General features: G+C 45.4%; 1 protein-coding gene across 6 annotated transcripts in view; it reads left to right on the top strand.

Moving 5' to 3' along the window:
• Window positions 1-12743, top strand: part of LOC147691885 (uncharacterized) — a 125343-nt gene that overhangs the window by 74437 nt on the left and 38163 nt on the right. For all 6 annotated transcript variants that reach the window (XM_086938155.1, XM_086938157.1, XM_086938158.1 and 3 more), the window contains exon 2: window positions 6273-6363. The gene's annotated coding sequence lies outside the window, so the exon portion shown is untranslated. The remainder of the gene's footprint in view (window positions 1-6272; window positions 6364-12743) is intronic.

The raw sequence follows: 12743 nt of genomic DNA, 5'->3' as shown, positions 1-12743 counted from the left end.
TCGGAAGCTCCTTTTCATCGGAGCGGTTCTCGACTCGGCGCAGTTTCGGGTTTACCCACCCGAACAGCGGGTCCGGGATATACAGGCCCTGATTCCGATCTTCAGGCCGTTATCTCGGGTTTCGGTCAGGTTGACGCTGCGGCTTCTGGGGCTGATGGCCTCCTGCATCCTTCTGGTGCATCACGGACGGTGGCGGATGCGGGCTCTGCAGTGGGACCTGAAGTTTCAGTGGGCCCAGCACCGGGGCAACCTGTCCGACCATGTCCTGATCTAGGAGGGCACTGCGAGACAGCTGCAGTGGTGGCTCACGGACCGCGATTGGGTCAACGACAGATCCCTCTCCCTGCCCCAACCGGAGTACGTAGTTGTGACGGACGCGTCCCTCCAGGGCTGGGGAGGCTACTTGGGAGAGGCGGAGATCAGAGGACTCTGGTCTCCGGCGGAGTCCTGGCTCCATATCAATCTGTTGGAGCTGGGGGCGATACGTCTGGCACTGAAAGCATTCCTCCCGTCTGTCCGAGGGAGTGCAGTGCAGGTGTTCACAGACAACACCACCGCCATGTGGTACTGCAACAAACAGGGCGGGGTGGGGTCGTGGACCCTATGCCAGGAGGCTCTGCGCCTCTGACAATGGCTGGAACATCAGGGCGTGACTGGTGGTTCAACACCTGGCAGGTTCTCTGAACGCCAGGGCGGACGAACTCAGCCGGCGGTGCTCGATGGATCACGAATGGCGTCTGAACTCTAACATGGCGCAAGGCCTCTTTCTGCGATGGGGAGAGCCTTGGTTAGATCTATTCGCCACCGAAGAGAACGCGCAATGTCATCAGTTCTGCGCGTTGGAATTTCCAAGGCGGCACTCGCTCGGAGACGCTTTTCGTCGCGAGTGGAGCTGCGGTCTGTTGTACGCCTTTCCGCCTATACCTCTTCTGCCCAGAGTGCTGAAGAAGATCAAGCGCGACCGGGCACAAGTCATCCTTGTGGCTCCTGACTGGGCACGAAGGTACTGGTATCCCGAGCTACTCAGTATGTCAGTCGAGCCCCCGGTTCGTCTGCCTCTTCAGGAGGACCTTCTGTCGCAGCAGCAGGGGACGGTCCTCCACCCGAACCTGTCCAGTCTCCACCTCCATGCATGGAGATTGAGCGGTGACAGTTGAGGCCATTTGACTTGCCTCCTGAAGTTTGCAACATCATTCTGGCAGCCAGGCGTCCCTCCACAAAGACGGTATACGCCTGCAGGTGGAACAGATTTGTGGCATGGTGCACAGCAAAGGCTGTGGATCCCCTCAATGCCCCTCTCTCTGAGGTTCTTCTCTTCCTTCTTTCTCTTGCCCAGCAGGGCTCTGCTCTGGGCACTATCAAGGGCTATCTTTCGGCTCTTTCAGCCTTTCTGAGGCTGCCTGACCAACCTTCTTTGTTCAAGTCCCCTATCGTAAATCGATTCCTGAAGGGCATCACTCATACTTTTCCTCCTGTTCCCTTCGTGATGCCTCAGTGGGACTTGAACCTGGTTCTAACATTTCTGATGTGCGCTCCCTTTGAGCCACTTCACAACTGTCCACTTCGCCTTCTTTCTTTGAAGACTGCCTTCCTGGTAGCCATCACCTCTGCCAGGAGAGTGAGTGAGTGAGCTCCAGGCCCTCTCTTGTAAGCCTCCTTTCCTTTCAGTCCATCCGGACAAGGTTGTTTTGAGGACTAGGCCCTCCTTCTTGCCAAAGGTGGTCACGGCCTTCCACATTGGGCAGTCCATCACATTGCCCACCTTCTTTCCGCCTCCGCACCCCTCGAGAGAGGAGGAGAGGCTCCACCGTCTGGACCCAAAACGTGCGCTCTCGTTCTATCTGGATCGCACACGCCAGTTCCGGGTGGATGATCAACTCTTTGTTGGGTACGCGGGCGCTAAGAAAGGGAAAGCGGTGCACAAGAGGACCATCTCCCGATGGATTATCATGTGCATTCAGGCGTGTTACTCCTTGGCTAAGAAGGAACCACCTGTTGGGCTGCGGGCTCATTCTACTCGAGCCACGGCCACTACAACTGCCTTGGGCCGAGGTGTGCCCTTGCAGGACATTTGCCAGGCAGCTACGTGGGCCTCGTTGCACACGTTTGCTAGGCACTACTGCCTGGATAGTCAAGTCTGGAGAGACGGCTACTTTGGCCGCTCCGTTCTCCAGGATTTTCTGGTGTAAATATTGGTTCGCAGACCCACCACCACGGGGATGGTATTGCTGGGGTATCTATTCTAAGGTAAGGAATCTATCACTAACGTGTCTCTTTCAGATGCACAAGTTACTACTTGTGTAACGATATATCTGTAAGAGACATTAGTTAGTGATAGATTCCTTACCGACCCACCCATCCTCCCCGTTCTGCGAACCGATATCTAGGGTTAAGGTCATCCCCTTTCAGGGCCCTAGTTTCTTGGCACCAGTGTCGGTTTTTGTCATGGCTCTGCGCTTCTGGCGCGGAAAAGCTGTGGCTAAGAACTGACGTCAGCACGCGGAGGCGGCGTCTAAGTACTCCAACGTCATCACGGCGCCCACGACGCCGACGACGGACGCGGAGCCGCAGACGACGCCTACCGACGCGCAAGGGTGCTGCTACGCAAAACTTTCCGGATCCAGTCTGACGCCTGGGGATATTCTAAGGTAAGGAATCTATCACTAACTAATGTCTCTTACAGATATATCGTTACACAAGTAGTAACTTGTGCAGCAAATTCAATCAGCCTGTTTAATAGAATTCCATTTATTGACTACAAAAGGGAGGAAGGCAGAGCTGGCCTTGCCAAGAGCTCTGGCTCTGCAGATATTTGCAAATGTCAGGTGAAATTAACTCAGTGAGTCAGCTTGCTATCCCGGATGCTGAGGCAGTCTTTGCCAGGATCTTGCTTTATGCACCACACGCTTGCTACACTTTTTAAGTGCCCATTTTTCTCCTAACTTTCTGTAGGATCTGTATATTGAACAAAGTCCCCATGAGCTCTATCGAAGAGCTAAGTGATTGTTCTTCCACCCCTAATAATAACCTTTTATCACTCAGCACCACCACACCACCACCACCCAGCACCACCTCTCAGCACCACCACAGCACCACCACAGCATCACTCAGCACCACCACAGCAGCACTCAGCACCACCACAGCAGCACTCAGCACCACCACAGCATCACTCAGCACCACCACAGCATCACTCAGCACCACCACAGCATCACTCAGCACCAGCACAGCATCACTCAGCACCAGCACAGCATCACTCAGCACCACCACAGCATCGCTCAGCACCAGTACAGCATCGCTCAGCACCAGCACAGCATCGCTCCGCGCCATCACAGCATCAATCTGTGCAACCATTCAACAACAACTGGTTCAAATATGTTCTCTCAATGTTTCAAGCTTTATTACAAATGTCACAAAAAGATGTTAATATTTTACTTCTGTTCTTGGATTTTCATCACAATAAAATACACTGAACATAATCTTCACAAAAGTTATTTACAAAAGTTTAAGCTATTGCCATTATAAATTACAATCATTTTTATTCAAGTATTAATTTAAAAAAATTAAAAGCCATTGTTATTTGTAATATCAATACATCTAAGTCACGTAAATACAAAACATGTTGCGTTACAAATGCTATAGGTGTCACATTTGCGAAAGTTATAACTATTGGCATTGTAAATGACAAAGCTATTAATTTAGCTATTTTCAAAACCAACACATAAATAAAAAAAAATGTCAGTTATAAGACCAATAGCTCAAACTTTCATAATGCGAGACCTATTGCATTGCAAATGCTTGTTCTTCTTTCCGTGTCAGTTTTTATGGTATGCCCCATTATTTAACTACCTGTGCATGGTTACGTTGTGCCCTCCTCTCTCCACTTCCTCACCACTGAACCCCAAACATGTTGCACCCAAGATTCTTTTCTTCAATGGGCACATCATGTGATGGCGGGTGGAGCAAATTTTTAAGTCATTCAAACACAGCAGTTCTCAGACATTGCTAGTATCTTTCAAGAACCGAAAGCTGGAAAAGCACTTCACTTCTAATATGATTTGTTAATCAGTAATGCCCCCTTGATGCACCCCCCAAAAAAGTGGTGCACAAGTAAAGCACATAAATGCCCTTGGAGCAAGTGTGCCCGTTATGGCACTTTAAAAAAAAAAAAAAAAGCATTGTGGGGTGCTTTTTTCAAATTGCACATTGATACCATTGACTTGGAGTCGATGGTAATAGCATTTCCTAAATGAGCTTTTAAGAAATGCTTTGTACACGTGCTTAGGAAATCGCAAATAGGAAATCGCTATTTGCAATTTCCTATTTAGGAAATCACAAAATGCAATTTCTACTGGGTAGAAATCGCGTTTTGTGATTCCCTATCTGTACATATAGAAATGCAATTTAGCATTTTTTAACTGACCAAAATTGTGATTCGGTCATTTAAGAAATACTAAATCCTTTCATAGATCTGGCCCATAGTCCTTTGCTTTATATATTATTATATATGGCTTTATATTACATATTGATATTGCTTAGTATATATTCATTTAAATATTCATGCCACAGCACATCTCATCCAGGACCTGAAAAATACGAGCAGTCAAAAAAATAAAAAACAAGGCGGTAGGCATTTTCCATCTATGGATCAAGGATTTGTAGCAGCATTCCCATATCCATAATCCTCCAACACTGCTTCAATTTAGGAAAGAATTGAACACTTCCCTCCTTAAAGAACACTTCATCACAATGCAATAATGGTAAACTTCTGCTCCCAGAACCCAGGCCCCTCTTCTATCATTCGTGGACAGTATGTTTGCCTTTATCACTGTACAGAGAGCTATACAAATACGCCTTACATACATACATCTCAGTAAGGTGATGTGCAACAGTTGTTCGAAGCTTCAAGTGATTTCTTGCAGACCTTTTGGCTTCATTCTTACCACGTAGTAACAAGGAACCAAGGGTGTAGTGCTTGAGGGTGCCTGAAATATAGAGGGATGGTGATGATACTTTTCGCTGAGGACAACCCCTCATATTTGAGAATACCAACACAGGTTCTCTAGAAAGGGAAATCTGTGCCCTCCTATACATGTCCTAGTTTTTCACACTGTACTTGGTGGGAAGGGATTCCAATTATGAAGGAACAAAGCATGGGGGGAGCACTAGTGTTTCCGTACCAGGGACCCCAGACAAAAAAGGGTTGTGTCCATGCTGTTATAGAACTGCCACCTACTGTGTGGCTACAACCTGGTTAAAGGAGACAATAGGGACTGTGGCTAAGAGTGGGGTACCATTTTACACAGTAGTTTACCTTTCTGCTGGCTAAAAACACTATCAATATATGCTGATCAATACTCAGTCGATCCCCAAACATTTTACCCTGCACAGAAAAGAGTATCAGGATTCCATGAATGGTGACAGAATCGGGGAACTATGTAAGAGGTATTGCACCTGAAACGTCGAACCCTGCAGGCTGCCATCAATATTGTCCTTTCCTCTGTGGATACATTTTGTGTACAAGTTTGAGGTTGGCTCCACTAGGTTTCGTGGCACAGAGTTGCCCTCTTATGCATATTTGTGACATTCTCTTTTTCTTCATTTGTTTTGCATAGTTTCAAATACACAATAATAAATGGATCTAAATTTGATGTCCTAGTTGACACCTTTCATTTTAAAACCATGCACATGGGCAAAAAATGTCTGGATGATTATCAGTGACAGCAAAGTGTGTTTTTATCTCTGATAAGCAAATTGACCAAAGCTCAAAGGAGTATAGTTTTAAGGCCCTTCGAATTGTCAAGGTTTTCGTTATGTGAAAAGATAAAAAATACTTGTGAGAAATGGGTATTCAGCTGCGCCCTAAGAGATACCAAATTGAGGAAGGAAGCCCAGGAATGTTTAGGTAAATATCATTTTTAAATAGACCTAGCACTTCTGGGAATTGGGAAACAGACCTTTTGGAAAAGCTTCTGAAGCCCACTATTAAATTCTGCTTTCGTGCCTTGTGTTTTTCTTCAAGATGAATACATGTATGCGTCGCTCGCATCTATTCCAATATTAAAACATTAGTAGTAAATGTCTTTCTTCGCCATCAGATAAAATGATCTGCTTTTGGACGAACCCACTCTCTCAACCGATTGCAGGAGGCTTTATTTGTTAATGGCTGTGCCAGAGAAAACAATATTTGTCTTCTTTCTAGACGGGATTGTTTTGTGGTTGTTTTTTCCTCTTTTACTGTTGTATCCTTATTATTCCATTGTATAATTTTGCAGGTGCATCATGACTGGTTGAAAACTCTTACTACATGAGTAGAAAGGAATTCACTCCGTCACAAGTCTCGAAGTTGACTGATGCGTTTGAACAGTAAGTAACTTTTTTATTTTGTCTGTTTTTACTCTTGCAATGTATAATGAAGAGACATTGCCCTAAGCCGCCAACATCCAATCAGTATACACACAAGATGTGGTCTTTTATACTAGGTAGTGTTTACTTAGGCTAATCTAATATAAATCATATGAATTAAGATTATCACCATATGAATGGATGACTGTCACTGTGAATGTTATCAAAGTTAATAAAATATAGACTCACACTATTATCCACCACACATCCTGTACCAATATAACTAGAATTGCCTATCTTCCTTGCCGCATTTTGCTAGTATTTTGTTTGTTGCAGAGTCATTTAACACCCCAGCATAGGTGTTGTAAACCAGAGGGTCCTCATTAAAACGAAAAGCTGCAGGAGGTAGCATATGCCCTGTATCTGGTTTCTTTCCTTCTACCCCTCTCTAGATAAACAAGCATTTGCAATGCAATAGGTCTCGCATTATGAAAGTTTGAGCTATTGGTATTGTAATTGACACATTTTTTATTTATGTGTTGGTTTTGAAAATAGCAAAATTAATAGCTTCGTCATTTACAATGTCAATAGTTTTAACTTTCGCAAATGTGACACCTATAGCATTTGTTATGCAATATGTGTTGTATTTACGTGACTTAGATGTATTGATATTACAAATAAAAATGGCTTATTTTTTTAATAAATAATACTCAAATAAAAGTTATGGTAATTTATAATTTCAAATGCTTTTGTAAATAACTTTTGTGAAGATTATGTTCATTGTATTTTCTTGTGACGAAAATCCAAGAACAGAAGTGAAATATTAGCATATTTTTGTGACATTTGTAATAAAGCTTAAAACATTGAGAGAACATATTTGAACCAGTTGTTGTTGAATAGTTGCACAGATTGATGCTGTGGTGGCGCTGACTAATGTGGTGGCGACGAGTGATGCTGTGGCGTTCAGTGATGCTGTGGTAGCGCATAGTGATGTGGTGGTGCCCCTGAGTGATGCTGTGGTGGTGCTGAGTGATGCTATGGTGATGCGATAGATAGATAGAGTGAGGGCGATATATAGAGTGAGGGCGATAGATATAGAGAGTGTTAAGTGGCACTGAGTGGTATTTGGGGTGTATATTCCATTGCAGAGTGTGTGAGGGTGCGCAGGGTGTGCAGGGTTTGAGGGTGCGCAGAGTGTGTGAGGGTGCGCAGAGTGTGTGAGGGTGCGCAGAGTGTTTGAGGGTGCGCAGAGTGTGTGAGGGTGCGCAGAGTGTGTGAGGGTGCGCAGAGTGCGTGAGGGTGCAGTGTGTGTGAGGGTGCAGTGTGCGTGAGGGTGCAGTGTGCGTGATGGTGCAGTGTGTGAGGGTGCAGTGTGTGTGATGCTGCAGTGTGTGCAGTGTGAGGTTGGGGTGTGCATTGTGTGTGAGGGTGCAGTGTGTGTGAGGGTGCAGTGTGTGTGAGGGTGCAGTGTTTGTGAGGGTGCAGTGTGTGAGGGTGTAGTGTGTGAGGGTGTAGTGTGTGTGAGTGCAGTGTGTGTGAGGGTACAGTGTGTGCAAGGGTGCAGTTTGTGTGTGGGTGCAGTTTGTGTGAGGGTGCAGTGTGTGTGAGGGTGCAGTGGTTGCAGTGTGTGTGAGGGTGCAAAAAAATGAGAAAGGGGTGTAGAGAAATTAAAAGGAGGTGAAAGAGAGGGGAGCTATGACAGAAGAGAATAAAGGATTTAAGAGGTGTGAAGACGAAAAAGGAGATGAAAGGGAAAGAGGGAGGAAAGGGTGGGGCTGTGGACAGTGGGAGAGATAAAAGCCATAAGGAGAAATTAGTAAAATTTAGGGGCTTGAACTGGAATTAGAGAAAGAACTAGGCGAGAATGGAGACAGCGAAATGGCGGTACAAGAGAGTGGGGGTATAATCGAGTAGAGATCAGTGAAATAAAGTCTGACAGAAGAGAGCGGCGGCAAACCTCTCCCTGCACCTTCAGCGTGTTGCATAACATTAACCCAGCAGTTTATAAATTGACTGTGCGCCCATGCTGTTAATCTAAAAGTGTGAAATGAGAGCGTCTGCATGTAATTTAAATAAAGATGCAAGACGAGCGCGGCGCGTTGTGAAAGTTAAATAAAAGTTGTACATACACAATGGCCCTTGCAGCATACCGCTTCTGAGCCTTTGTAAGAGTTGAAAGAACAGGAAACATGCGCTTTCAAAATTGGGGGGAAGGGGGAGCGCTGATGCAAGCAGAGGCTCCAGAGTGGGTATAACAAGGAGTCCACAAACAACAATAATGAAAGTTTAAAAATTGACTGTGTGCCCGTGTTGTTAATATAAAATGGCGATATGCGTGTGTTTGCAGGTAATTTAAATACAAATGCAAGAAGAGAAAAAGCTGTGTTGTGAAAGTTAAATAAAAGTTGTACTTACACAATGGCCCCTTGCAGCTCGACCTAAACAAGCATTGGCGGCCCCTTTGAAGTGAAGCTCTAATTGGGGGGCAGGAGAAGTGAGGCCAAGCGCTCGCTGGGGTGAATGCCTGAGGCCGAGCGCACACTGGGGAAGCTTCAGATGCCTGTGGGAGGGAGGCTGATGGCTTTGATGTGGACGCGCGTTCCGCACGAGTGCACCACACGAACTGTCCAAAATCCGCGATGGTTTCAGACCTTGGTTTGCCCTCTATACTCACGTCTATTATCCCTTGCTGGATTAATAGGCGAGACCAAAAAAGGTTATACACCTTTTTCAGCAGCCGCTGGCAACTAGGAAGAGTGGGGGGGGGGGGGAGTAAATGGGAGGTGGCTGGGTGCATGCATGCAAGGCGAGTGGAGACTATAAATAAAAAGAAATAGCCACTTACCTTGCTTGCTGCACGATGTCCTCCTCGCTCCAGTCCATCTTCTGCTTCTGTCTCCTCTACGCTCTATTGGCTCCAGCTAATTCCCCTAACCAATCCTAGCACTGCTCTAATGCTGGCCGGTATGAAGAAGCACCAGGATTGGATGGAGCAGCCTCTCTCGGCACTCTCAAGAGCACTAGAGGCCTGTGCTTTCTCTAACCCAGCTGACTAAGGTAGCAGGGTTAAAGAGGTTTAAAATATGCATGTCTGGCTGGCCCTCACAAGACAGCCAGCCAAAGAGACATACACACTTTAAACTTAAGTGCACACAGGGCCGGATTGGCTACCGGGCATTTTGACATTCTACAGAGCTGGGGGCTGATTTCGTTGATGGGGACCTGCGTGTGCAAAACGAAATTCGTTTCGCATTGTTGATTTTGAAGCACACGCAGGTCTCCATCTACGAAATTAGCCCCCACCGCAGTGACATCAGCCCCCAGCTCTGCAGAATGCCCGGTAGCCAGTCCGGCCCAGAGTGCACAGCCAGCACACATCTCCTCCCTGCTGCAGCAGTGGCCCGGCCCCTTCCTAACACACTGTTCGGACAGGTTGATAAAAAATAAAATGGTAATATACGTTATCACCATTTAATTTTTCATCTCTGGGGCTTTTCTGGGGAACATTTTGTTTAGTGGGTGAAGCTTCTCTGCCCTACTTCTTCTCCATAGAATGTTTATGTAGCTGGTGGAGGTCCTGTCATTTGGAGCCCAATACATCTCCCAGTCGAACATGACCCTTTTATTTGAAAGTTTTGGTACATATTGACTTTCAGATTTCAGTTATTGTGAAAATCAAAGACTTAGCAACGGCATTCTGCAGGAAAAGTTTGATTTCCATAACTGCTGTTGCTGGCATGGAGAAATAAATTATGTGATAGCTGCTAGCTATTTTCATATTTAGTAGCCACAGTCAACTCACACCCACCTCGGGCTTGCAAATTAAAAACTGGTTATTCAAAACAGAATAGTAGTTCAAGTTCAAATAACTTTATTTGATTCAGTTGAATCATAAAAGTGTACGTACATACATTAAAAAAAGCAAGACAGAATATGCATAGGGAATTAATGTGCAAAGATTAAATATATAGTACATCTATTTTCGATTCCTAGGTCATATTATCCCATCACTGAATCTATAAGTTTGAAGAGGAACCTCCTACCATTCCACAACATATGTAGACAAGATATTAAAAACGCCCAAAATTACTGCAATTTATATTCATACATTAAAACATTAAAACATGACTTAATATGCATAGGAAACATTTGTGCAAAGAGTAAATATGCAGTAAACCGAATTTCTTCTCCTAGGTCATATTATTCCAGCACAGATTATATGAATTTGAAGAAAGCCTCCTACAGTTCTACAACATATTTATGCAAGATATTAAAAACCCCTAAAATCACAAAAAATGTAAGTTCATTTCATGATTCATAATGTTTCCTGATGAAAAGTGCAGTTCTAAAGATAACTGCAGCAGATAATGACCGCCAATAATTAAAACCCTCCTAACAGTAACAGGGCCGGATTTCCTTTAAAGTGTCCTTGGGTCTTTATAAAGCGTGCAAAACAACATAAAGTCCATTGTGCTCTTTTGGGCTAAATTATTACAGGGACAGTGGGTTAGTCTCCCACACCAGCCTGCCCGATTGGGGAAAGCCACAAGAAAGTGTAATGTGCAAAGGCGAAATCTGGTCATTAGGAAACGTGATTGAACATGCGTGGTAAAAGACAAGTAAAATTGCGGTTGGCTTTGAAACACACAATCTATTAATCCATGATCTGGGTTAGACATACACATTTCAGTACCAAATGCATTTTTTATAACCTGTTTCATGTCTTGTTGGATTCCCTCCGGATTATCATAGTAATTTTCCAAGCCAATTTTATAAAAGGTATCTTTGATATAACGTAACCAAGGGATTGACATTGCGTTATCAAGATTCATACAATCTCTTAGGATACTTCTTGAAAAAAATAAGTCCTCCGGGGTCCAGATTTCCCCCCATAGAATCAATGGGGCAATGTTTATTTTATCTTTTACATAATCCAGACCCACTTCAGAGTGACATAAAAAGTGAAAAAAACTGCTGGGAATTCAGTAACCTTTTTAAAAATGTGTTCTCTAGAATCTGGTTCTGGAAACTTTTTTTTTTTTTTAAACCTTTATTGACATTTAAACCAAATACAAGTATGGGCCTACAACCCCGGGGGCCGGCCGCTAAGCAGTTAGATTAACAGAGAGCAATTTTAATCACATGCAGCACCTCGGGGAGCAGAATCTCCATGCTAGCGTACTCTTGGCCACTGAACAGCCCAATTAGAAAAACAGGATATAAAAGGTTTTCATTTTATAATATAGGATGGAAGGATCAGGTGCCGAACAATTTCCCAGCAGCGAAAATGGCAGGCAGAATAGTAAACGTATCGACAATAAACAGTAATCGATCAAATCAATGGCGCTGAAACAAGAGGTCAGGAAGTGAAGGAATATTACGGTCAATTCGCGCCTGCAGTTACCTGCCCTAAGACCCAAAAAACACCACGAACATTGAGGCACAGATGAAAAAGCAGGGATTGATACCAAAGGAAACCCACTGCACTGACCCAGAAAAGAAAAAGACAAAGAAAGATAAAAGAAGAGAAAAAAGGCCATAGAAACAAAAATAAAAACGAAAGATCCCCTCCCCCAACCCCCCACCCTGCACCCCTGCAGAGGACTACGGCCCCACCCCCCAGCAGTGTGCCTGTCGCCCGAGAACCAAACCCGAAATATAGAAGACGAAGAGAAAAAAGAGAAAGAAAGGAAACCCCACCTAACGGGGAAGCGGAGGAGGGCGATAGTCTATGCGCTCCCGGTCTCTCCCCCCCCGCCCTATCAAAGGGGCCCCCCTAAGCCAACACAAGTAAAGTTGTCCACCATACAAAAATACCCCGGGGGGGAACCACAAACCCCCCGCCCCGGAATCCGTCTGTTGATGAAGCAGTCCCGTTACCAATAGATCCACCGTAAACGATTCAACCCACAATCTCAGCCTTGGCCCTGTCTAACAAAGTTGCCGTGTCCCTCGGATAAGAAAAGCCGCATCCCCGGAAAGTCAAAGTTCACCCAGAAGCAGCCGGAGCTTGAGTCAGCAATTAGGAGAGGAATGGCAGGTCCCAACGCACACAGCTTGCACCAACGATGTCCCTCCCCGTCCCCGAAGCCAAGCATCGTTCCATCCGCCATATTGGGAGACCGATTGGGGAGGGGGTGCGACTCGTTCCGACACAGATCAAAGTGTGGGCCAACAGTGTCCAGGATGGGGGAAGCAGTGAAATGCTCCGATAACTGTAGGACCGATGTTTCCGAGAACTTAAGAGAGTCACTAATCTCAGCACACACAATGAATTCCGTTTCTTCGGGGGCAGGCACAGCTTCCAGCACCGGGTCCAAACACACCAGTAGGGCTTCCAACAAGGGGCAAGTCGGCTGCCGGGTCTCAAAGAGCAAGTCAGGGCTCGTTCCCGGTCCTAT

This window comes from Lissotriton vulgaris, chromosome 9 (assembly GCF_964263255.1).
Source record: "Lissotriton vulgaris chromosome 9, aLisVul1.2, whole genome shotgun sequence".
In the NCBI taxonomy this organism is placed as follows: domain Eukaryota; kingdom Metazoa; phylum Chordata; class Amphibia; order Caudata; family Salamandridae; genus Lissotriton; species Lissotriton vulgaris.
Note: the sequence above shows the minus strand (reverse complement) of the source record. Positions and strands in the feature narration are given on the sequence as shown.